Genomic DNA, 27,243 nt, shown 5'->3' on the forward strand with positions numbered 1-27,243 from the left:
ACACCTCCGGATCAGGATAATGCTAGGCCATTCCAACCAGCCTGTGTGAGTGACCTGCAGTCGCTGGCAGTCGAAAAGCGGCCGGCCCCGGATGTGCGCTTCAGAGTGGACAGACAGCAGTGGACCCCCAAATCACACAGGCCCGAGGCTTGCTATGCAGCACGGAATACCTCATTGGACTGCAGCGCTCCACGCGGGCTGAGATACACGCTCCACGTGGGATGGGCAGTATTCCGTCCATGAGGATCCAGGCCAACGCTTACAGATGGAGCAACACCCGGGGAGCAAAGAACTCCAACGAACGGACGTCTACTTTAAAAGGATGTATTGCTTTATTCAATGCATGGACACAGAAACAGTTCAACCGCTCGCTAAAGACCGCAGTCAATACAGTAAAGAAAGAAATGTGTCTGTTTAATGTAAACTTGCACGGAGCTCGTTTGTGAGCCACTGACTGAATGAATGCTGCTGCTGCCGCTGCCGCTGCTGCATGTCTGAAACGTGGTCTGACGTTACATGCACCAGCAGGGGGAAGGCCTTGCCTATAAGCATTCCCCAGCTGGCAAAAACGGAACCTCCCTGCCTCTTCCTCACCGTGGAAGAACGGAACCTACCTTTTTTTTTAAAAAAAGAAAGCCACAGCAGCAGCCAACTAGATTTTGGTAGGCTGCTGTCTCCCCCTTGTGTGCTGCATTAAAAATGCACTCCGCTAAAAATAACTGATCCACGAAATAGAGCGTAGGGAGAGAATGAGGCTTCTAGATGAGCCGTCAGGCTATGATAAATTGTATCACACCTGGGCGATATGGATAGATGCCCGGAGCTCACCCCTATTTACTAGGTGGTTACAGACAGGGACATGTGAGTAACACGTTTAAACCACAATCGTAAAGAGAAACAACAATCCCGGAGTGCCCCCCCCCCCTTTTTGTTTTATTTTCTCTTTCTCCCGTGTCATAGATACCTACCCTCCCTTACCGCTCCCCCTCTTACCCTCCCCTCATTCCCCTGTTTGTAGACCTTATAAAATATCACAGACAAACATGATATAGTTCAACTCGAAATTTATTTATTAAGTTTCATTGTCAAAGTTATTTTTACATTGCTTTGAGATAAGGCAAAAGTTTCCCCCCCCTCCATGAAACCAATAAAACCTATATTGAATAAAATAAAAATGATGCAGTTGCCGGTAGTTTTGCAGTTGCCGGTAGTTTTGCAGTTGCCGGTAGTTTTGCAGTTACCGGTAGTTCTGCAGCTTCTTGGTAGAGATAAAGACCATCTCCCGTCTCCCAGCTGCAGCAGAGACTGACTAAAATCGCTGCCAAGCCCGGTATTTATGCTTCTAAATTGATGACATCACAATGGAGTGACATCAGCCTGCCATACACCTGGCTCATGACATCACAAGGGAGTGACATCATCAGCATTCCAAACAGCTGGCTCATTTGCATACAGTATGTATGTATGACATCACAAGGGAGTGACATCATCAGCATTCCAAACACCTGGCTCATTTGCATACAGTATGTATGTATGACATCACAAGGGAGTGACATCATCAGCATTCCAAATACCTGGCTTATTTGCATACAGTATGTATGCATGTATGTGTCTATCTATCCTATCCTATCTAATCTATCTTTATTAATTACGTAGACTATAGATATGGATTATTTCTGAATTATAGATTTTGTAGATATAGATTAAAGATAGATTTAAGATTGTGTGTGTGTGTGTGTGTGTGTGTGTGATATATATATATATGTAAAAAAAATATAAAATCTGTAGTTATGTATGTATGGCGGGGAAAAAAGGCCTGCTGTATGTTTTTAAGTTCTTCGGATGACCATGCCGTTCTATTACTCTCCTTACTAGGGTCTACTAATGCCGGCCCAGGGAAAGGCAATAAAGCCCTATGGGGCCGAAGCCAATTTCCCTCATTTCAGGTAAAAAGTTTCCATCCGTCCCCACTCGAAATGCGGCCGGCCGAAGAGATCCCTCCAACCGACCGGCCGACGCACCTTCAGAGACAAACTAGTGCTTGCTTCTAGTGTCATCGCCGGCTTAACCATCCTGGGTAGGGAGGTGACGAGTCCTGCAGCAGCAGCAGCAGCAGGCTCTACAAGCCTAGGATGCGTGAGCACGGTGCAAGAGGAAGGACTGAGGGGGGGAGGGCGCGGTTGAGAAGGCGTGGGGCGGGGCTATGCAAAACTCTTCCATCTCCCTGGGTGCATTGTGGGTGCGCCCAGAGTGCAGGCTGAGCGTGTTGCCTCAAGCCTTGGAAGTGGAGTTGGGCGGGCCGGGCTGCAGGTGAAACCTATTTCGGGTTATCGCTTCTCGGCCTTTTGGCAAAGATCAAGTGTAAAGCTTGGTCTGAGCTGTGGGCCGTGGGTTTGCTGGGGTTCACCCAGTGAGAAGGATCACTTTTTCTGTGGTGTTACACCGACAGTTACCTTGCAGGATGTACGGCATCAAGAACACGATCCGGTTTGAGGTGGAGTCCAAGAGCAGCCTAAAGAACAACCTGGTTTACATCGTCCGGGACGTACTGTTGGAGAAAGGTGATGTACCTGTGGAGGAGATTTATAGTGTCCAGGACTTTCCCCGTCAGGGGCAATATGATGTCACTTTTTGTGATGAAGGGGCATGCCTAAATGTTTTTGAATGGCTGCGAACCCAGAGAGACACTGAGCTCCTTAACGGGGTTAAAATAACCCCCCTGCTTGGCTTGCAGGAGAAGCTAGTGACTGTGCACGTGTTTAACCCTTACACGGATGTGGGCCTCCTTTTCAGTTTCCTTGAGCAGTATTGCGACCACGTACGAGGTGGTGAAAAACAAAAGAATATCCTAGGAATATTTAACTGTAAATATAAATTCATGGTGAGACTGAAGAGGAACCCAAGTCGTATCGGGGGAGTGATGCACCCCCCTGCCAATTTTTCCATTGCTGGCTACTGTGGCTACTTACATTATGCAGGACAGCCGACCTATTGCCGGAATTGCGAGCAGTTTGGTCACATTAAAGCGGACTGTACCAAAGGCCTTGTGTGCAGAAACTGCAAGGGTGTTGGGCACCATGCTGGCGACTGCCCTAAGCCAAAGAGGTGCGATCTTTGTGGGTCGTCTGAGCACGTGGTGAAAGATTGCCCGGCGAACGGTGGTTTTGGTGGCTGGCGGCGACCCCCTGAGGAGGGAGCAGCAGCCAGCAAGGCGAGCACGTCTGCAGGTGCGGCTGCTGCAGAACCTCGGCCATCAGTTGCAGCTAAAGAGGTGTCTGTCCAGCCTGAGCAGGGAACTGCTGAAAGTATTACACATGTTGTTCCCGTGAGAGCCAAGGCAATGAGAGTTGCGTCTGTGTCTGCGGCTGCTAAAGCAGGAAAAGAGGAGGAAATTAAGAGGAAGGTGGATACCCAAAAAGTACCTGAGACGCCGCATGTTGGGAGTGCTACTCCTGAAGAGCAGGTGGTTGGGGTTATCAGACAGTTGGAGGAGATCATCAAGGAAGTGGACAGCCCCATTAACCCCTCAGGGAACATTGAGGAGTTTTCCTCCCCTGAGACAGTCCTGAGTAAGAGGGAGGGGGGAGGTGGTGGACTGAATGACTCCAGTGAGGAGGAGTTTGTGGAGGTGGCTGGAAAGAACACAGCCAAAAAAAGAAGATGCACAAAAAGTAAAGAGACGCTCATGGAGGTTAGTAACCCTTTCGAGACTTTGGCGCAAGACCTGGAGTGCTCGGGTGAGAGTGGCGAGGACTGATAAAATGAGCCACCATGTGTTTATATATCCTGTGTATTTCGTGGTTTAGCCACTTTAAGTGAAAAACATATAAGTGTATGACATTTGTTAAAAGGTCTTTGGGTGAACTAAGACATTTTTCTGCAAAGGTATAACAATTATGGTTTTGAATATATGTTCCCAGAACGTGCGCGTTTTTAAATCAAAGGCCAGAAGGGCAGCAATTTTTAGTTTTTTGCATCAGAAAAATGCTGATTTATTTTGCTTGCAGGAGTGTGGTATAGACACTGATGTCAGCCCGTCAGAATGGCCTTATGGTGCTGCTGTGTGGTCGGGGAGTACATATAACAAAAACGACGGAGTCGGTATACTTATTAACTCCAGAGAGTTGGCGCTACAGAGTAGCGAAATAATTGAGGCTGGAAGATGCATCTCCGCGGTGTTATTATATAGAGGTACGCAATTCCGTGTTATTAATGTGTATGCACCTGCGGAGAAGCAGGAGAGGAGCGCTCTATTCAACAAAATAAAGTTTTTCATGCAAGGAAGGACACCTACCGTCCTCATAGGGGACATGAATTGTGACCTCTCAAAAAAAGCGTTTGACGTGTCTGCAAAATGTTATTTGAACTATGCTCTGATTTTCACCTGAGGGATATCCAGCAGGCGTGTGGCATATCCCCTCAGCTTAATACATACCATGCGGACAGGGGTGGAGTCCACTCCAAAACTGATTATTGTTTTTTATCAGAGGGTTTATCTGCCACAAGTTATGTTCAAGAGATGGCGCTATTCTCAGATCATGAGTGTCTGTTATGTGGGGTGGAGGTAGGGAACGGTGTTGTGTGGGGGAGGGGAGTCTGGAAGCTAAATCTGAAACTTCTAGAGAGACAGGACATAAAAAAACAATATGAAAGTCTGTATAGGAAGTGGAGGGATAGAAAGGGGGACTTTGTAAATGTCTTAGATTGGTGGGATTGGGTAAAGGGGAAAACTAAAACCTTTTTCAAGTCGGCAGGATACAAAGTAGCCAGGGAAAGGAAGGCAGAGTACGTCAGGCTGGGCAACAGACTAAGCCTGTTGATAAAATTGCGCGATAACGGAAGAGATGTGCAAGAAGACATCTTGAAAACCAGAAGAGAGATAAATAATTATCTAGTGGAAAAAGGGAAGAGCATAATGTACCGCGCTAAATTGGACAAGATGCTGCATGATGAGACATGTTCGCGGTTCTTTTTTAAAAAAGTGTTTTCTAAAAAACCTACCTTCGAAGTAATAGAGAGAGAGACAGGAGGGGAGGTGAGGGGGGAGGAGGTGTACGAAGAGGTAGCATCCTTCTATGAGGACTTATATAAGGTAAAATGGAGGGATGAAGTCCTGGAGGATGACGTGTTAACTACACTTGAAAACAAGTTAGGGGAGGCGGAGCAAGTGTCCGTCACACATGACATCACCGCTAAAGAAGTGTGGGAGGCGGTCCAGAGTATGGCCGCTAATAAAACGCCTGGTATGGATGGGTTACCGATTAAATATTATCGTATGCTGTGGAGTGTGATAGGGAAAGATGTGTGTGAAGTGTGCCAGTACATGTGGGTGAATGTGGATGTAGCTGAAAGTATGCGAGGTGGACTGGTTGTTTTAATCCCCAAAAAGGGCAATCTGAAAAATTTAAAAAATTGGCGCCCGATTACGCTTCTTAATGCTGACTATAAAATTTATGCTAAAATCATTGCAAATCGGATGCGTGCGGTAGTGGAGAGTGTGGTGAGTGAGGACCAGTACTGTGCGGTGCCTGGTAGGAGAGTGCATGAGAGTCTGTGTCTGGTGCGGGATTGTCTGGGTGATTGTAAGGAGCGAAAGAAGAGTGTGTATGTGGTGAGCTTGGATTTTGAAAAAGCGTATGATAGGTTGTCGCATGGTTTCTTGTTCCGAGTGTTGGTGCGCATGGGGTTCCCGGGTATGTTTGTAGAGAGAGTGAGGAGCCTGTATGAAAGGATTTATAGTAGTATGTTAGTGAATGGGAAGGTTGGAAGGAGAGTGAACGTGATGTCTGGTGTCCGCTGTCGGCCGTGGTTTTCATCTGCGCCATGGAGCTGTTATTATGCCTGATAAGACAGGATAAGATGGTGAGGGGGATCCACATCCCAGGTAGTGACGGCAGAGAGCTAAAGGTATGTGCGTATATGGATGATGTGTGTGTGATGTGTGAGTCTGAGAGTGCAGTGAGGAGAGTGAAGCTGTTAGTGTCTGTGTTTTGTGGTGCGTCTGCGTTCCGTGTCAACTGGGATAAAAGTGAGTGCAAGGTGTTTGGTGAGACTGGAGTGAATGCAGATATAGGTTTAAATATTGTGTCCGGGCCAATTAAAATTCTAGGCATTAGGTTTAATAACAATTTACAGGGGGAAGAGAGCTGGGAGGAGGCAAGACAGAAGGTGGAGAACCGGTTAAATGTTTGGAAATTACGCAACCTGACTATGATAGGCAAAATCGTAATATTAAAGAGCGTAATTTTGCCCATTTTCTTATACGTGGCATTAGTTTTCCCTCCGGGATACATGGGTCAGAGGAGGCTGAACAGGGTCATGTTTCTGTTCTTCTGGGGGTCCAAAATGGAACGTCTGAGGAGGGAGGCAGTGTACAAGAGTTGGGAGAGAGGAGGGATGGGCTTTCCCAATTTAGAGTCATACTTTGGATGCAACAGCGTAGTTTTCCTACTAAGCATGTTGCAAAAAACCACAAAAGGGGCGTGCATGATGAGGTATCTAGCAGGGAGATGGTTTGTACGTATGAAATGGTGCGAATACGACTTGGGGAAACCAGTTGCTTTCCAGATCCCCAAGTGGTATGAATGGACGGTGTGTTTTGTGGCGAAGTTTGAGTTGGATGGCTGTGAAGTGAACGTACTTAAGAATAAGCGAATGGTTAAACGAATGATTGAGAGTAAGGATGAGGTGTCTGATATTAAAGGAGATGTCCCGAGGCAGCAAGTGGGGTTATACACTTCTGTATGGCCATAATAATGCACTTTGTAATGTACATTGTGCATTAATTATGAGCCATACAGAAGTTATAAAAAGTTTTTTACTTACCTGCTCCGTTGCTAGCGTCCTGGTCTCCATGGTGCCGACTAATTTTTGGCCTCCGATGGCCAAATTAGCCGCGCTTGCGCAGTCCGGGTCTTCTGCTGTTCTCTATGGGGCTCCGTGTAGCTCCGTGTAGCTCCGCCCCGTCACGTGCCGATTCCAGCCAATCAGGAGGCTGGAATCGGCAGTGGACCGCACAGAAGAGCTGCGGTCCACGGAGGAAGAGGCCATCTTCAGCGGTGAGTAGAGAAGTCACCGGAGCGCCGGGATTCAGGTAAGCGCTGTGCGGGTGGTTTTTTTAACCCCTGCATCGGGGTTGTCTCGCGCCGAACGGGGGGGGGGTTTAAAAAAAAAAAAACCCGTTTCGGCGCGGGACATCTCCTTTAATTCTGTTAGCAGAGTGAATGTGGAGAGAGTGTGGAAGAAAGTGCGGATGGATGGGATGAGCAATAGGCAGAGTGAGATTGTATGGCAGAGTCTGCATGGTGTGTTACCGGTGCGAGAGTTTCAGCGTGTGAGAGGCTTGGTGAGGAGTGAGAGATGTCCGAGAGAGGGGTGCGGTGGATGTGAGAACGTGGTTCATTTATTTTGGAACTGCAGCCATGCACAAAATGTGCTGCGGAGACTTGGGCCGTTATGTAAGGAGATAGCAGGAGTTAATTTCATGTCCTTTGAGTTAGTTATGTTTGGTTTAGGTGTGAGAGGCAGTGTGAGAGAGAGACTGTTGTGGTTGTTTATGGCGTGTGAAGGAAGTGTTGTGGGATGTAAGGAATGTGTATGTGTTCAAGAGGAAGGATGTAAGTGAGAGGGACAGCGTGCGAATGGTGTTGGGGAAATTATACTTCATTTATTTATGGGACAAAAGAAAAGATGGAGTCGATGCAGAAGGAATATGGAAGGTTAAAAAATGGATACAATTAATTGATTTGTCATGACTTGTAATGTATTTCTGTTGTTTAATGTGATGAATTTATTATGTTGTGAATAAATAAAAACCTTTGGTTTATAAAAAAAAAAAAAAAATCTGTTCTTATCAGTTTAATATCTGATACGTCCCCTATCTGGGGACCATATATTAAATGGATTTTTAGAACAGGGAGCTGGAAAAAGAGCTTGCTCTGTCCACTCCGCGCATTGACCTGGTATTGCAGTACCTCCAGGACCGGTGCACCCCCTTTCCTACAGCAGTTTCCAAAAGCAGAAAAACAAAACTGACGAGCAAGAGGTGCAGCGCAGCTGTGGCTGCTTCTGCTGCTAACAAACGAGCACTTTGATTGACACTCAGCCCGTCTGCTGCCGTGGAGCTCGCAACATTGTATCCACTGTGCACAGCACAGGTACAACTGGAAGCAAAACAACACACACCAGTTCATATGCCAGCCACACTCTATAGTTCGTACCTACCGCTGCGCTAATAGCCAAGTTGGAAACATCGGGCAGGCACAGCGTATCCTGGCAGCCTGCATCTGTATGCTCCACGTATTCGGGTCATGGGTGTATGTGCTGGGGGTGCGGTCGCACCTGGGGCCCGGAGCCCTAGGGGGCCCATAAAGTCTCTCTTCCCCACATTGTAAACCAATGCTATCAATGAAGCTTTATAGTTTGGGGGCCCAGTCCCAGACTTTGTACTGGGGCCCCGCAGCTTCAAGTTACACCTCCGGATCAGGATAATGCTAGGCCATTCCAACCAGCCTGTGTGAGTGACCTGCAGTCGCTGGCAGTCGAAAAGCGGCCGGCCCCGGATGTGCGCTTCAGAGTGGACAGACAGCAGTGGACCCCCAATCACACAGGCCCGAGGCTTGCTATGCAGCACGGAATACCTCATTAAACTGCAGCGCTCCACACGGGCTGAGATACACGCTCCACGTGGGATGGGCAGTATTCCGTCCATGAGGATCCAGGCCAACGCTTACAGATGGAGCAACACCCGGGGAGCAAAGAACTCCAACGAACGGACGTCTACTTTAAAAGGATGTATTGCTTTATTCAATGCATGGACACAGAAACAGTTCAACCGCTCGCTAAAGACCGCAGTCAATACAGTAAAGAAAGAAATGTGTCTGTTTAATGTAAACTTGCACGGAGCTCGTTTGTGAGCCACTGACTGAATGAATGCTGCTGCTGCCGCTGCCGCTGCTGCATGTCTGAAACGTGGTCTGACGTTACATGCACCAGCAGGGATAAGGCCTTGCCTATAAGCATTCCCCAGCTGGCAAAAACGGAACCTCCCTGCCTATTCCTCACCGTGGAAGAACGGAACCTACCTTTTTTTTAAAAAAAAGAAAGCCACAGCAGCAGCCAACTAGATTTTGGTAGGCCGCTGTCTCCCCCTTGTGTGCTGCATTAAAAATGCACTCCGCTAAAAATAACTGATCCACGAAATAGAGCGTAGGGAGATAATGAGGCTTCTAGATGAGCCGTCAGGCTATGATAAATTGTATCACACCTGGGCGATATGGATAGATGCCCGGAGCTCACCCCTATTTACTAGGTGGTTACAGACAGGGACATGTGAGTAACACGTTTAAACCACAATCGTAAAGAGAAACAACAATCCCGGAGCGCCCCCCCCCCCCCTTTTTGTTTTATTTTCTCTTTCTCCCGTGTCATAGATACCTACCCTCCCTTACCGCTCCCCCCCCCCCCTTCCCCTGTTTGTAGACCTTATAAAATATCACAGACAAACATGATATAGTTCAACTCGAAATTTATTTATTAAGTTTCATTGTCAAAGTTATTTTTACATTGCTTTGAGATAAGGCAAAAGTTTTCCCCCCCTCCATGAAACCAATAAAACCTATATTGAATAAAATAAAAATGATGCAGTTACCGGTAGTTTTGCAGTTGCCGGTAGTTTTGCAGTTACCGGTAGTTCTGCAGTTACCGGTAGTTCTGCAGTTACCGGTAGTTTTGCAGTTGCCGGTAGTTTTGCAGTTGCCGGTAGTTTTGCAGTTGCCGGTAGTTTTGCAGTTGCCGGTAGTTTTGCAGTTGCCGGTAGTTTTGCAGTTGCCGGTAGTTTTGCAGTTACCGGTAGTTTTGCAGTTACCGGTAGTTCTGCAGCTTCTTGGTAGAGATAAAGACCATCTCCCGTCTCCCAGCTGCAGCAGAGACTGACTAAAATCGCTGCCAAGCCCGGTATTTATGCTTCTAAATTGATGACATCACAATGGAGTGACATCAGCCTGCCATACACCTGGCTCATGACATCACAAGGGAGTGACATCATCAGCATTCCAAACAGCTGGCTCATTTGCATACAGTATGTATGTATGACATCACAAGGGAGTGACATCATCAGCATTCCAAACACCTGGCTCATTTGCATACAGTATGTATGTATGACATCACAAGGGAGTGACATCATCAGCATTCCAAATACCTGGCTCATTTGCATACAGTATGTATGCATGTATGTGTCTATCTATCCTATCCTATCTAATCTATCTTTATTAATTACGTAGAATATAGATATGGATTATTTCTGAATTATAGATTTTGTAGATATAGATTAAAGATAGATTTAGGATTGTGTGTGTGTGTGTGTGTGTGTGTCTGTGTGTGTGTGTGTGTGATATATATGTGTGTGTGTGATATATTTTTTTTCATATATATATATATATGAAAAAAAATATAAAATCTGTAGTTATGTATGTATGGCGGGAAAAAAAGGCCTGCTGTATGTTTTTAAGTTCTTCGGATGACCATGCCGTTCTATTATTCTCCTTACTAGGGTCTACTAATGCCGGCCCAGGGAAAGGCAATAAAGCCCTATGGGGCCGAAGCCAATTTCCCTCATTTCAGGTAAAAAGTTTCCATCCGTCCCCACTCGAAATGCGGCCGGCCGAAGAGATCCCTCCAACCGACCGGCCGACGCACCTTCAGAGACAAACTAGTGCTTGCTTCTAGTGTCATCGCCGGCTTAACCATCCTGGGTAGGGAGGTGACGAGTCCTGCAGCAGCAACAGCAGCAGGCTCTACAAGCCTAGGATGCGTGAGCACGGTGCAAGAGGAAGGACTGAGGGGGGGAGGGCGCGGTTGAGAAGGCGTGGGGCGGGGCTATGCAAAACTCTTCCATCTCCCTGGGTGCATTGTGGGTGCGCCCAGAGTGCAGGCTGAGCGTGTTGCCTCAAGCCTTGGAAGTGGAGTTGGGCGGGCCGGGCTGCAGGTGAAACCTATTTCGGGTTATCGCTTCTCGGCCTTTTGGCTAGATCAAGTGTACTTGGTACAGGAGATTTAGTCGGAAGGTACTCAGGCACCCCTCTCCTCGGCCTTGCGGGATCGCCCACCTCGGTGGGCTTAACCCGCATGCTGCTATTGGGGAGAGGGACTAGTCCTAGAGTAACGAGCAGCGATCCCCCTAGCCTCTTTTGGTTCGCAGACCAAGAGAGGGCAATTGCAACACACTGGTGGAGCAAATTGCGCTAAAAACATGGGTGAAAACCCAGATTTCATACCGGCTTATGCCCGGATTTTAAACTCTGTTCGTGTCATCCTAGCAGAGAATACGGCGGAAGCACGTGGCCTGACGTACGTCGTTAAGGACGTGCTCATGGGCGTTTTCAACGTCCAATTACACGAAATTCTGGCGATTCAGGACTACCCTAAGAGACGGACGTATGATGTGACATTTACGCAGAAAGGTATCTTCCGTGACCTGATTTCTGCTTTACCAACCAAGAAGGATCCCAGGTTGGAGGGAGTCCAGATAATCGAGCACGTCCTTGATGTCCCCAAACTCGTAGTGATTAAAATGTATTCCCCTTACACGAACGTTGAAGAGGTGCAATCCTTCCTACAAGAGTACTTCAAATCAGTTCGTTGTGTTGGGAAGATTATGAACGAGTTAGGAATATGGACATCAAAATGGCGTTTCCAGGTCACGTGCATAAGAGATCCCAGCTACCCAGGGGACATAAGACTTCCGCCGCCACGTTTTAAATTGGGTAATGTGAGTGGCGACCTCTACTTTGCGGGGATGCCTGACTTCTGCAGGGTTTGTCAAAAATACGGCCATCACAAAGAGCAATGTGGTAGCACCTGTAAGAAGTGTGGGGGTGCAGACCACGAGACAAACCAGTGCCAAATGGGGAAGAAATGTCATTTTTGCGGCAGAGTTGGTCATCTTTATAATTCTTGTCCCCATAGAGCACAGAACCAGGAGCAGCAGGGGCAGCCCAGACGCAGCCAGAGCCAGCCCAGGCGGCCAGCAGACTCAAGTGTACCCCCCCAAGGAGAGGAACCCGAGGAGATGGACACCACAACCAGACCCCCCGAAACGGAAGAGAGCGCGCCAAAAGAGCAAAAGCGCCACAAAAGAAGGGCGAGTGATCGGCAGACGGGTAAACCTTCCCAGGAATCTGGGAAGCCGGATGAAACTGGTCCAAGCCCTCAGGTGGCGCCTGCTCAAAAGGTGCCTGAGGCAGAGGACCCTGGGGGAGCGACAGCCGCCATGAAAAGGAGGAAAGGGTCAGTACAGAAGCTATATTCGGAGGTAGTGCAGGGGGAGCAGCAGGGAGTATCTGCTTATGCAGAGAAACCTAGCATTCCCCCAGAGAGGCCACCGCACAATGCCCCTCCCCCACCCTGCCAGGTGGGGGACTCGGGGGTTACCTCCGATAAGCAAGCTGAAGACCAAGTACTCGCCCCTATGGAGGGGAATCAGGCGGAAGAGATGGCTGACTTGCTGGCCCCCGGGGAGGGCGTACTACCAATGGAGTCTGTGTGGGACATCTCGCAGATTCCAGCCTCAGGTACCGTGGGGGGTCAGTTGAGCGAAGGGAGCACCTCTCCGTTGTCCTCATTATACACCGTGGACTCGGACGCGGGGGGGTATGACGGTTCCAGCGATGTCTCTGGCTTAGCCGGAGAGTTATAGGATGGCAGGGGTCCTGAGTTGCGCAACCAGGACTAGGATAACATCTCCCTATACTCTCAAACATCCATGGCTGAGCTATCTGGCATTACACTAAATGTACGGAGTCTGGAAACGCAAGTGCGAAGGGCTGCCCTCTTTAATTACCTGACGATTTTCGCTGCTTCTGTGTTCTTTTTGCAGGAGTGTGGCATCCCGCATCGAGCACAATATAAAAAGTATGAAGCTGATTGGGTACACGGCCCATCAGTGTGGTCTGGATCAAACGAGTCCAGATCAGCAGGGGTCGCCATTCTTTTTAAAGGGAACGTTTTTATTGATTTTATCAACGAAATTTTACCAGGCAGAATTTTATTGGTTAAAGCTTTTATTAACGGTGTGAAATGGCAGTTTTTAAACTTTTATGGTTCTCCAGATAAAAACGAAAGAGCAAGAATGTTAGAGATTTTACCCTTTTATATCAGTGATGCCGAACCTTTGGTTTTAGCAGGAGATTTTAACTGTATTTTAAGAGGGGAACGCCGGTTCTCGAACGCAGTAAGTCGCAATTATGATAAAACCTCGAATATGTTAAAAAATTTACTGTTGGATTTTAGACTTACTGATGTTTTTAAAAAATGCAACCTCCACCTTCCAGAAGAGGCCGGCGTTACCTGGAGCAATGTGAATTGTAGCTCCAGGATAGATTTTATTCTTTGCTCTTATCAAGTACTGCCTTTTAAATGTGACCTTTTTACTAATGTGTTTTCAGACCATAAGTTATTGTTTTTTAAAGTAAAAAGTGAAACAAAAAGAAGCACCGGTAGAAAAGCCTGGAAATTAAACGTGTCCCTGTTACAAGATCCGCGGGTTTTATCAGATTTTATTGCCTTTTATAGAGATTGCAGACGGATGAGAGATCCCAGCATTCCCATCAGCGTTTGGTGGGAAAAAATGAAACTTAAGATAAAGCAATTCTTCATAAATGTTGGGATCTCCAAGGCCAAAGCGAAGCGCGCCTTTTATACTAATCTGAACATCCGTCTGCAAACCCTGTACAAATTCTGAGACCATGGTATTAATGTGGAGAAAGAGCTCATAGACATAAAGAAAGAGATTGCCAAATGCCTGGAGCAGAAGGGAAAGGAAATCATCTTCCGATCAAGAGTCCAGCACCTGGAGGAAAACGAGACCTGCTCCAGGTATTTCTTCAAGAAGACCAGAGGAAGGCAATCTCTTAACGAGCTACATGGTACTCGGGATGTGCAGGGGATTTTAAAAAAGGTTTATGAGTTTTATGCGGATCTTTTTAATACAAAGAATGTTGATAACAGTTTTATGGAAGACTCATTGAAGGAGATTACCGATATTTTAGATCCTGCCTCCCAAAAGCTTTTATTAAGAAAAATCACGGAGCAGGAGGTTTTAGAGATGATTAAGAGTTTTAAACCAGGTAAGGTGCCTGGCCCGGATGGTATACCCATCGAGTTTTATGTCACCTTTTATGGGCTTTTAAAAGATGATTTGTTCTCCCTTTTTACCGAGGTTTTTAATTCTAAAGCCCTCCCAGGGACATGGAAGAAGGGTGACGTCTCCTTGCTGTACAAGAAAGGAGACAAAGCTGACCTAAAGAACTGGAGACCGATCACCCTCTTAAACTGTGATTATAAGATTATGGCTAAGATATGTGCGAGCAGACTTAAAACAGTCATACAGAAAATCATCCACTCCAACCAAGTCTGCGGAGTCCCTGGGAGGAGCATATGGGAGAACCTAAACCTTATTAAAGACGTGATCAGCGACACAAAGTCTAGAAAAGGAAAGATGGCCGTTTTATCGATAGATTTTGAAAAAGCTTTTGACCGAGTGTCCCACTTTTATCTTTTTAAGGTTTTAGAGAAGATGGGTATACCGGAGGGTTTTTTATTGTCTCTTAAAGCATTTTATGATAATTGTACAAGTAAAGTTTTAGTGAATGGTTTTAAGACACAGGACGTGCTTTTAAACTCCGGGGTAAAGCAGGGGTGTCCCTTGTCCCCACTACTCTTCATATGTGCATTGGAGCCTCTGATGTGTGCGCTACGGCGTGACAAGCAAATCCGTGGAATCCCCCTGCCAGGAGGAGGGGGGATAGAGGCGAAGGTAGTGGGGTACATGGATGACGTAGCAGTATTGTGCAGGGACACCCTATCCATACAAAAGACCCTTAGACAGATAGAATATTTTAGCTGCGCCTCGGGTTTTAAAGTAAATTTTAGTAAAAGCAATATTTTAAACATCGGTGAAATGCTTTTAGCGGATATTCCGGTTCCTGTGTCTCCATCTGTACAAATTTTAGGTATCTCCTTCGATGAGTCCAATAATGGTTTTAACAGTTGGGACTTGGTGGCACAGAAAATAAATCAGAAACTTTGCATGTGGAAGCTGAGAGAGCTGACGATGGAGGGGAAGATTTTAGTTACTAAAATGGTTATTCTACCGATCCTGTTGTTTTTAAGCATGGTGTTCCCCCCTCCAGAGCGGCTCCTCAAAAAGATTACTAAAGCTTGTTTTACCTTTTTATGGAACTCCAGGATGGAAAAACTCAGGCGAGAGATTGTTTTAAAACCCAAAGCGATGGGCGGGAAGGATTTCCCAGATTTTAAAGCATTCCTCTTAATTAAGTTTTTTAGCCTGTGTATTTCTGCGCTTTTTAAAGATAATTACTGGTCCTATTTTATGCGTTTTAACACCGGATATTTTATGAGGCGTAATGGCTGGTTTACCACAGTTTTAAATTCACCTTATGCTTTTAATATGCCGGATGAGTATAAGATTTTAGAGTCTATTATAGTTTTATACAATTTTAATGGAAAAAACGTACAAATTTTAAAAGATAGTAAAAAATTGCTCAAGAATATTAAAGAAAACTCCCTAACGGAGACGGTGAGCAATTTTAACGAGCAACAAAGCAAAAAGATTTGGCAAATTATTAACAGCAACTATCTTTTTAATTCACAGAAGGACCTGGCCTGGAGCTGCGTACATCAGTGTCTTCCATGCCGGGCATTCCAGCACCGGAGAGGCTTGACCAACTCTGCCGCCTGCCCAAGACAAAGATGTGGAGATGACGAAACGACGACCCATCTGATGTGGACCTGCAACTTCGCTAAAGAAATATGGAAGAAGATAACACCTCTGATGACAAGGATAACTGGAGTATAGCAACTAAGCCTCAATATAGTGATGTACGGTGGTCTGGAATGCCCAACACGGACTCAAAATATCATGGCATGGAAGATGATAAACTGTACTAAAGCAGCTCTGTGGAAGGCCAGGAATATTTTATTATTCAAACACGAGTTTTTATCTGTGAATGAGGTTTTATCCATTTTTCTTAATGAGTTATACCAGTACTATCTAATAGACCGGAAAAATTTTCCCATTTCATCCAGAAAGTGGTTTTTAAGCGAATGGAGTTCCATAATTTGATGCCACCAAGTGCCCATTTTATGTGAATGTAATTATTTTATATTTTAAACAGTGTTGAAATATTGTGTTTGTATTTATAATGTTCTTCAGAATATTTCTTGTAAATCTGTTTTGATATGAATAAAAAGTCACCCCTTTTGTAAGGGGTAGTCAATTTAAAAAAAAAAAATCTGTTCTTATCAGTTTAATATCTGATACGTCCCCTATCTGGGGACCATATATTAAATGGATTTTTAGAACAGGGAGCTGGAAAAAGAGCTTGCTCTGTCCACTCCGCGCATTGACCTGGTATTGCAGTACCTCCAGGACCGGTGCACCCCCTTTCCTACAGCAGTTTCCAAAAGCAGAAAAACAAAACTGGCGAGCAAGAGGTGCAGCGCAGCTGTGGCGGCTGCTGCTGCTAACAAACGAGCACTTTGATTGACACTCAGCCCGTCTGCTGCCGTGGAGCTCGCAACATTGTATCCACTGTGCACAGCACAGGTACAACTGGAAGCAAAACAACACACACCAGTTCATATGCCAGCCGCACTCTATAGTTCGTACCTACCGCTGCGCTAATAGCCAAGTTGGAAACATCGGGCAGGCACAGCGTATCCTGGCAGCCTGCATCTGTATGCTCCACGTATTCGGGTCATGGGTGTATGTGCTGGGGGTGCGGTCGCACCTGGGGCCCGGAGCCCTAGGGGGCCCATAAAGTCTCTCTTCCCCACATTGTAAACCAATGCTATCAATGAAGCTTTATAGTTTGGGGGCCCAGTCCCAGACTTTGTACTGGGGCCCCGCAGCTTCAAGTTACACCTCCGGATCAGGATAATGCTAGGCCATTCCAACCAGCCTGTGTGAGTGACCTGCAGTCGCTGGTAGTCGAAAAGCGGCCGGCCCCGGATGTGCGCTTCAGAGTGGACAGACAGCAGTGGACCCCCAATCACACAGGCCCGAGGCTTGCTATGCAGCACGGAATACCTCATTAAACTGCAGCGCTCCACGCGGGCTGAGATACACGCTCCACGTGGGATGGGCAGTATTCCGTCCATGAGGATCCAGGCCAACGCTTACAGATGGAGCAACACCCGGGGAGCAAAGAACTCCAACGGACGGACGTCTACTTTAAAAGGATGTATTGCTTTATTCAATGCATGGACACAGAAACAGTTCAACCGCTCGCTAAAGACCGCAGTCAATACAGTAAAGAAAGAAATGTGTCTGTTTAATGTAAACTTGCACGGAGCTCGTTTGTGAGCCACTGACTGAATGAATGCTGCTGCTGCCGCTGCCGCTACCGCTGCTGCATGTCTGAGACGTGGTCTGACGTTACATGCACCAGCAGGGAGAAGGCCTTGCCTATAAGCATTCCCCAGCTGGCAAAAACGGAACCTCCCTGCCTATTCCTCACCGTGGAAGAACGGAACCTACCTTTTTTTTAAAAAAAAGGAAGCCACAGCAGCAGCCAACTAGATTTTGGTAGGCCGCTGTCTCCCCCTTGTGTGCTGCATTAAAAATGCACTCCGCTAAAAATAACTGATCCACGAAATAGAGCGTAGGGAGAGAATAAGGGTTCGAGATGAGCCGTCAGGCTATGATAAATTGTATCACACCTGGGCGATATGGATAGATGCCCGGAGCTCACCCCTATTTACTAGGTGGTTACAGACAGGGACATGTGAGTAACACGTTTAAACCACAATCGTAAAGAGAAACAACAATCCCGGAGTGCCCCCCCCCCCCCCTTTTTGTTTTATTTTCTCTTTCTCCCGTGTCATAGATACCTACCCTCCCTTACCGCTCCCCCTCTTACCCTCCCCTCATTCCCCTGTTTGTAGACCTTATAAAATATCACAGACAAACATGATATAGTTCAACTCGAAATTTATTTATTAAGTTTCATTGTCAAAGTTATTTTTACATTGCTTTGAGATAAGGCAAAAGTTTCCCCCCCTCCATGAAACCAATAAAACCTATATTGAATAAAATAAAAATGATGCAGTTACCGGTAGTTCTGCAGTTGCCGGTAGTTTTGCAGTTGCCAGTAGTTCTGCAGTTGCCGGTAGTTCTGCAGTTGCCGGTAGTTTTGCAGTTGCCGGTAGTTTTGCAGTTGCCGGTAGTTTTGCAGTTACCGGTAGTTTTGCAGTTGCCGGTAGTTTTGCAGTTGCCGATAGTTTTGCAGTTGCCGATAGTTTTGCAGTTGCCGGTAGTTCTGCAGTTGCCGGTAGTTCTGCAGTTGCCGGTAGTTTTGCAGTTGCCGGTAGTTCTGCAGCTTCTTGGTAGAGATAAAGACCATCTCCCGTCTCCCAGCTGCAGCAGAGACTGACTAAAATCGCTGCCAAGCCCGGTATTTATGCTTCTAAATTGATGACATCACAATGGAGTGACATCAGCCTGCCATACACCTGGCTCATGACATCACAAGGGAGTGACATCATCAGCATTCCAAACAGCTGGCTCATTTGCATACAGTATGTATGTATGACATCACAAGGGAGTGACATCATCAGCATTCCAAACACCTGGCTCATTTGCATACAGTATGTATGTATGACATCACAAGGGAGTGACATCATCAGCATTCCAAATACCTGGCTCATTTGCATACAGTATGTATGCATGTATGTGTCTATCTATCCTATCCTATCCTATCTAATCTATCTTTATTAATTACGTAGAATATAGATATGGATTATTTCTGAATTATAGATTTTGTAGATATAGATTAAAGATAGATTTAGGATTGTGTGTGTGTGTGTCTGTGTGTGTGTGTGATATATGTGTGTGTGTGTGTGATATATTTTTTTTCATATATATATATATATGAAAAAAAATATAAAATCTGTAGTTATGTATGTATGGCGGGAAAAAAAGGCCTGCTGTATGTTTTTAAGTTCTTCGGATGACCATGCCGTTCTATTATTCTCCTTACTAGGGTCTACTAATGCCGGCCCAGGGAAAGGCAATAAAGCCCTATGGGGCCGAAGCCAATTTCCCTCATTTCAGGTAAAAAGTTTCCATCCGTCCCCACTCGAAATGCGGCCGGCCGAAGAGATCCCTCCAACCGACCGGCCGACGCACCTTCAGAGACAAACTAGTGCTTGCTTCTAGTGTCATCGCCGGCTTAACCATCCTGGGTAGGGAGGTGACGAGTCCTGCAGCAGCAGCAGCAGGCTCTACAAGCCTAGGATGCGTGAGCACGGTGCAAGAGGAAGGACTGAGGGGGGGAGGGCGCGGTTGAGAAGGCGTGGGGCGGGGCTATGCAAAACTCTTCCATCTCCCTGGGTGCATTGTGGGTGCGCCCAGAGTGCAGGCTGAGCGTGTTGCCTCAAGCCTTGGAAGTGGAGTTGGGCGGGCCGGCCTGCAGGTGAAACCTATTTCGGGTTATCGCTTCTCGGCCTTTTGGCTAAGATCAAGTGTACCTGGTACAGGCGGTCTTAGTCAGAAGGTAACTCGGGTACCCCTCTCCTCTGCCTGGCGGGATCGCCCACTCCGGTGGGCTTCACCCGCCTGCTGCTATCGGGGAGAGGGATTAGTCCCAGGGTAAACGGGTTGCGATCCCCCTGCCTCTTCTGGTCTCCGGGCCAGAGGAGGGCGCTATATTTTGTGGTGTCACAAAGCGGTTTTGTGACTTACCCTTTCTACAAACATGGGCGAAAGCCCACAAGAAATACCGGCATATGCGCGGATTATGAACACAGTACGTGTCTCTTTTACGAATAGTGCGGATACACGTGGCCTGAGGTATGTGGTTGAGGACGTGCTACAAGGAGTATTTAATGTGCAAAAGAGAGAGATTCTAGCGATCCAAGACTACCCCAAGCGACGGATCTATGACGTTACCCTAACTGAAACTGGCATATTTCGAGATCTGGTGGCGGCCATCCCAGAGAAGAAAGATCCGAAGCTTGAGGGGGTCTTGCTGGTCGAGCACGTCCTCGACATAACTAAACTCGTGGTGATTAAGATGTATTCTCCTTACATTGACGTGAAAGAGGTTGAGGCTTTCCTATCACGATATTTTAAATCCGTCAGATGTATGGGAAAAATTATGAATGAGTTTGGTATCTGGACCTCAAAGTGGCGTTTCCAGGCCACGTGTATAAGTGACCCCAGTTGGCCGGGGGGAGTGATCTTACCGCCCGCGCGTTTTAAATTGGGCAAAGTGAATGGCGACCTGTACTTTGCGGGAATGCCCGACTTCTGCAGGGTTTGTTCAACATACGGTCACCAAAAAGAAAACTGTGCGAGTACTTGCAAGAAATGTGGGGGCACTGATCACGAGACAAGCGAGTGCAAAAAAGGCAAAGGTTGTTATTTCTGCGGCAGTGTTGGTCACCTCTACACGTTTTGCCCCCACAGAGCACAGAAGACGGAGCAGCAAGGGCGACCCGGACCGAAGGAGCAGCCAGGGCAGCCAGATGACCGGAACGCACCCCCCCAGGGAGAGGAACCTGAGGAGATGGAGGTCTCCAGTGGACCCCCCCAGACCGGTAAGGAGCAGCGGAGCATAAAGAGGAGGGTGAGTGACCGGCGGACAGGCTCTCCCTCCCGGGAAACCGGTGGAGGTGGTAGAGCCGGGGAAGCCGGTCCAGGCCCTCCCAAGATGCCCGCTCAAGCGGTGCCTGAGGTGGAGGACCCAGGGGGCACGGCGGCAGCAACACAAAAAAGGCGGAAAGGCTCAGGAGGCAGGCTCTATTCGGAGGTGGTGCAGGGGGGAACCCCGGAGATCCCGACGAAGTCGGAGGACCCGGGGGAAGTACCCCCTGCGGAGTCATCGCAGAAGGCCCCTCCCCCTCCCAGCCAGGAGGGGGCGCGGGGTGCCACCTCCGTGAGCACAGAGACACGTGAGAGCCAAGTACCCACCCCGGCGGAGGGGACAGATATGAGCATGGGAGCTGGCCTGCTAGCCCCCTTGGAGTTCCCAGTAGGAATAGAATCAGTATGGGACTTTACGCAAATCCCTCTCTCGGGCACCGTAGGGGGTCCACTAAGCGAGGTAGGTTCCTCTCCAGCATCGACATTCACGATGGACTCGGATGCGGGGGGGTGTGAGAGTGTCAGCGAGGTCTTTGGCTTGCCCGGGGACTTCTGAGCAGAGACCCACACATTTCCTAGTCCCCCATGGCTGCTCTATCGGGACTCACGTTTAACGTCAGAAGTATCGAGAGCCACGTGAGGAGGGTCGCCCTCTTCAACTATCTGACGATTTTCGCTGCCTCCGTCTTTTTCCTGCAGGAGTGCGGGATCCCGCATAGAGCCCAGTACAAAAAATACCAAGAGGACTGGGTACATGGACCGTCGGTCTGGTCCGGCTCTAACGAGACCAGATCGGCGGGGGTCGCCATTCTTTTTAAAGGAAACGTTTTAATTGACGTTATTAACGAAATTTTACCAGGCAGAATTTTATTGGTCAAAGCTTTTATTAACGGAGTAAAGTGGCAGTTTTTAAATTTTTATGGTGCAACAGATAAAAACACCCGAGCAGAAATGTTAGAGATTTTACCCCTTTTTTTAAACGATTCAGATCCTCTGATTTTAGCGGGAGATTTTAATTGTATTTTAAAGGGGGAACGCCGGCTTTCAAGCTCAGTGAGCAGAAATTATGATAAAACCTCAGCCTTGCTAAAAAACATCATCTCAGACGCCAAGCTCACTGATGCTTACAAAAAATGCAACCCCAACGCATCAGAGGAAGCCGGCGTTACCTGGAGCAACAGACTGTGCAGCTCCAGGATCGATTTTATGTTCTGCTCTTACCAAGTACTGCCTTTTAGATGTGACCTTTTTACCAATGTTTTCTCGGATCATAAGCTTTTATATTTTAAAGTTGATTCAGTTTTAAAGAGAAAATCCGGTAAGAATGCCTGGAAGTTTAACGTGTCCCTTTTAGAAGATCCGCAGGTTTTATCTGATTTTATCACTTTTTATAAAGACTGCAGGCGAGTAAAAGATCCCAACACTCCCACCAGCCAGTGGTGGGAGAAGATGAAACTGAAAATAAAAACATTTTTTATTAAGGTTGGGATCGCTAAAGCTAAAGCAAAACGTACATTTTATTCTAATCTGAATACTCGCCTGCAGACCCTGTATAAGTTCCGTGAACATGACATAGAGGTGGACCACGAGATCATCGAGGTGAAGAAAGAGATCGCCCGGTGCCTGGAGCAGAGGGGAAAAGAAATTATATTCCGTTCGAAAGTGCAACACCTGGAGGAGAACGAGACCTGCTCCAGGTACTTCTTCAAGAAGATAAGAGACAAGCGGACAGTCCTCGATGATCTCGATGGCACCAAGGACATACAGGGTATTTTAAAGAAAGTGTATGGTTTTTATGCGGATCTTTTTAATACTAAACCTGTTGACAGTGATTTTATGAATGACTCGTTGAAGGAGATTACCGACGTTTTAGATCCTGGTTCTCGTGAGATTTTACTAAGGGACATCACAGAACAGGAGATTTTAGACACTATTAAAAGTTTTAAACCAGGCAAGGTGCCTGGGCCCGATGGTATACCCATAGAGTTTTATGTCACCTTTTTTGGTATTTTTAAGGATGACCTTTTCTCCCTTTTTACTGAGGTTTTTATGTCTAAAGCCCTCCCGGGGTCCTGGAAGAAGGGTGACGTGTCTCTTTTATACAAGAAAGGAGACAAGACGGACATCAAGAACTGGAGACCGATCACCCTTCTGAACAGTGACTACAAGATAATGGCCAAAATATGTGCAAACCGCCTCAAGACCGTAATAAGCAAAGTTGTACACCCCAACCAGGTCTGTGGGGTGCCCGGGAGGGCAATATGGGAGAATCTTAACCTGATCAAAGATTGTATTAGCGACACAAAATCAAGAAGCGGAAAAATGGCAATTTTAACTATCGACTTTGAAAAAGCCTTTGACCGCGTGTCGCATTTTTATCTTTTTAAGGTTTTAGAGAGAATGGGTATACCGGAAGGTTTTTTATTGTCTTTAAAAGCATTTTACAACAACTGCACGAGTAGAATTTTAGTCAACGGTTTTAGGACACAGGAAGTGCTTTTAAACTCCGGGGTGAAGCAGGGGTGTCCCTTGTCCCCACTACTTTTTATATGCGCATTAGAGCCTCTTTTATGCACCATACGGCGGGACAAGCAGATCCGTGGGATCCCCCTGCCCGGCGGGGGGGGGATCGAGGCTAAAGTAGTGGGGTACATGGACGATGTGGCAATCCTCGGAAGGGACACCCTGTCGATCCAGAAGGCTATTAGACAAATTGAGTTTTATTGCTGCGCCTCGGGTTTTAAAGTCAATTTTAACAAAAGTAGTGTTTTAAACATCGGGGACCTGCCATTGTCAGATGTCCCCATTCCTGTGTCCGACTCGGTGCAGATTTTAGGAGTCTCCTTCAACGAGGATAACAGAGGTCTTAACAGCTGGGACTTGGTGGCACAAAAGATAAACAAGAAAATCTGTATGTGGAGCATGCGGCAGCTGACCATGGAGGGGAAGGTTTTAATCACCAAATCTGTGATTTTACCTATTTTATTGTATCTGAGCTTAGTGTTTCCCCCTCCTGGCAGAGTTTTTAATAAAATTGTTAAAGCATGCTTCACATTTTTATGGAGCTCCAAGATGGAGAAACTAAGCAGGGAAATCGTGATGAAGCCGAAGGAGATGGGAGGAAAAGATTTCCCTGATTTTAAAGCCTTTTTATATACAAAGTATTTTAGTTTATGTATTGGTGCTCTTTTTAAAAACCACTATTGGTCCTATTTTATCCGGTATAACACAGGCTATTTTATGAGGAGGAACAATTGGTTCAAGACGGTTTTAAATTCCCCTTACTCTTTTAATCTGCCCGGAGAATACAAGATTTTAGAGAAAATAGCGATTTTATATGATTTTACTGGCAAAAGCCCACAAGTTTTAATGAATAGTAAAGTCATTTTAAAGGATATTAAGAAAAGTGGTTTTTATGTTCAAGTAAGTAATTTTAACGAAAGACAAAGCAAAGAAACTTGGACAATGGTTAATTATTATATTTTTAATTCACAGAAAGATCTGGCCTGGAGCTGCGCCCATGACTGTCTTCCGTGCCGGGCATTCCAGCATCGTAGAGGTTTGACCAGCACTGCCGCGTGCCCAAGACCAGGATGTGCAGGAGAAGAAACAACGACCCACCTGATGTGGACCTGCTATATCACAAAGAAAGTATGGACTAAGATATTGCCGCTACTGATTAAGATAACAGGACTGAAGAGACTAACATTGGATGCCGTCCTGTATGGATGTCTGGAATGCCCCACACGGACTCAGAAAATTATGGCATGGAAGATGGTCAATTCGGTCAAAGCAGCTCTATGGAAATCCAGAAACATTTTAGTTTTTAAACATGAAATTTTAACTGTGAAGGACATTTTAGCCATTACTCTTAATAAGATGCACCAGTACTTTTTAGTGGATAAGAAAAATTTCCCAGTTTTAGCGAGAAAATGGCTTTTATCAGAATGGAGCTCCATAATATGATGCCACCAAGGGCCCTTTTATGTGATATTATCTTGTTCTGTATTTTTAACATGTATTTTATGTAGACGAATGTTTTAAATGGTATGTTTTAATGTGTTGTTTAATATGTTTTAATGTACTGTTTTTAACAATTGCAAAAACGTCTATGTAAATATGTGTTGGACAAATAAAAACACCCCCCATATGGAGGGCTTGTCAACTTAAAAAAAAATCTGTTCTTATCAGTTTAATATCTGATACGTCCCCTATCTGGGGACCATATATTAAATGGATTTTTAGAACAGGGAGCTGGAAAAAGAGCTTGCTCTGTCCACTCCGCGCATTGACCTGGTATTGCAGTACCTCCAGGACCGGTGCACCCCCTTTCCTACAGCAGTTTCCAAAAGCAGAAAAACAAAAATGACGAGCAAGAGGTGCAGCGCAGCTGTGGCTGCTTCTGCTGCTAACAAACGAGCACTTTGATTGACACTCAGCCCGTCTGCTGCCGTGGAGCTCGCAACATTGTATCCACTGAGCAGCTGCGTCTGCCAGAGTGTGCACAGCACAGGTACAACTGGAAGCAAAACAACACACACCAGTTCATATGCCAGCCGCACTCTATAGTTCGTACCTACCGCTGCGCTAATAGCCAAGTTGGAAACATCGGGCAGGCACAGCGTATCCTGGCAGCCTGCGTCTGTATGCTCCACGTATTCGGGTCATGGGTGTATGTGCTGGGGGTGCGGTCGTACCTGGGGCCCGGAGCCCTAGGGGGCCCATAAAGTCTCTCTTCCCCACATTGTAAACCAATGCTATCAATGAAGCTTTATAGTTTGGGGGCCCAGTCCCAGACTTTGTACTGGGGCCCCGCAGCTTCAAGTTACACCTCCGGATCAGGATAATGCTAGGCCATTCCAACCAGCCTGTGTGAGTGACCTGCAGTCGCTGGTAGTCGAAAAACTGCAGCGCTCCACGCGGGCTGAGATACACGCTCCACGTGGGATGATCCAGGCCAACGCTTACAGATGGAGCAACACCCGGGGAGCAAAGAACTCCAACGAACGGACGTCTACTTTAAAAGGATGTATTGCTTTATTCAATGCATGGACACAGAAACAGTTCAACCGCTCGCTAAAGACCGCAGTCAATACAGTAAAGAAAGAAATGTGTCTGTTTAATGTAAACTTGCACGGAGCTCGTTTGTGAGCCACTGACTGAATGAATGCTGCTGCTGCCGCTGCCGCTGCTGCATGTCTGAAACGTGGTCTGACGTTACATGCACCAGCAGGGATAAGGCCTTGCCTATAAGCATTCCCCAGCTGGCAAAAACGGAACCTCCCTGCCTATTCCTCACCGTGGAAGAACGGAACCTACCTTTTTTTTAAAAAAAAGAAAGCCACAGCAGCAGCCAACTAGATTTTGGTAGGCCGCTGTCTCCCCCTTGTGTGCTGCATTAAAAATGCACTCCGCTAAAAATAACTGATCCACGAAATAGAGCGTAGGGAGAGAATGAGGCTTCGAGATGAGCCGTCAGGCTATGATAAATTGTATCACACCTGGGCGATATGGATAGATGCCCGGAGCTCACCCCTATTTACTAGGTGGTTACAGACAGGGACATGTGAGTAACACGTTTAAACCACAATCGTAAAGAGAAACAACAATCCCGGAGCCCGCCCCCCCCCCCTTTTTGTTTTATTTTCTCTTTCTCCCGTGTCATAGATACCTACCCTCCCTTACCGCTCCCCCCCCCTTCCCCTGTTTGTAGACCTTATAAAATATCACAGACAAACATGATATAGTTCAACTCGAAATTTATTTATTAAGTTTCATTGTCAAAGTTATTTTTACATTGCTTTGAGATAAGGCAAAAGTTTCCCCCCCTCCATGAAACCAATAAAACCTATATTGAATAAAATAAAAATGATGCAGTTACCGGTAGTTCTGCAGTTGCCGGTAGGTAGTTCTGCAGTTGCCGGTAGGTAGTTCTGCAGTTGCCGGTAGGTAGTTCTGCAGTTGCCGGTAGGTAGTTTTGCAGTTACCGGTAGTTTTGCAGTTACCGGTAGTTTTGCAGTTACCGGTAGTTTTACAGTTACCGGTAGTTTTGCAGTTACCGGTAGTTCTGCAGTTGACGGTAGTTTTGCAGTTACCGGTAGTTCTGCAGCTTCTTGGTAGAGATAAAGACCATCTCCCGTCTCCCAGCTGCAGCAGAGACTGACTAAAATCGCTGCCAAGCCCGGTATTTATGCTTCTAAATTGATGACATCACAATGGAGTGACATCAGCCTGCCATACACCTGGCTCATGACATCACAAGGGAGTGACATCATCAGCATTCCAAACAGCTGGCTCATTTGCATACAGTATGTATGTATGACATCACAAGGGAGTGACATCATCAGCATTCCAAACACCTGGCTCATTTGCATACAGTATGTATGTATGACATCACAAGGGAGTGACATCATCAGCATTCCAAATACCTGGCTCATTTGCATACAGTATGTATGCATGTATGTGTCTATCTATCCTATCCTATCTAATCTATCTTTATTAATTACGTAGAATATAGATATGGATTATTTCTGAATTATAGATTTTTTAGATATAGATTAAAGATAGATTTAAGATTG

General features: G+C 46.5%; 2 non-coding genes and 1 pseudogene across 2 annotated transcripts; all 3 read left to right on the forward strand.

Annotated features, from left to right (window-relative positions):
- Positions 1 to 7,810: 7,810 nt before the first annotated feature.
- LOC136573904 (U2 spliceosomal RNA) lies at positions 7,811 to 7,995 on the forward strand. Its single transcript, XR_010786115.1, has one exon. It is a non-coding gene; the product is annotated as a U2 spliceosomal RNA (small nuclear RNA).
- An 8,276-nt stretch (positions 7,996 to 16,271) lies between these two features.
- Positions 16,272 to 16,463, forward strand: LOC136573954 (U2 spliceosomal RNA). The gene has a single exon (XR_010786153.1). It is a non-coding gene; the product is annotated as a U2 spliceosomal RNA (small nuclear RNA).
- Positions 16,464 to 24,818: 8,355 nt separating this feature from the next.
- On the forward strand, positions 24,819 to 24,995 carry LOC136574116 (U2 spliceosomal RNA; annotated as a pseudogene).
- The last annotated feature ends 2,248 nt before the right edge of the window (positions 24,996 to 27,243 follow it).

This window comes from Eleutherodactylus coqui, chromosome 7 (genome assembly GCF_035609145.1).
Source record: "Eleutherodactylus coqui strain aEleCoq1 chromosome 7, aEleCoq1.hap1, whole genome shotgun sequence".
In the NCBI taxonomy this organism is placed as follows: domain Eukaryota; kingdom Metazoa; phylum Chordata; class Amphibia; order Anura; family Eleutherodactylidae; genus Eleutherodactylus; species Eleutherodactylus coqui.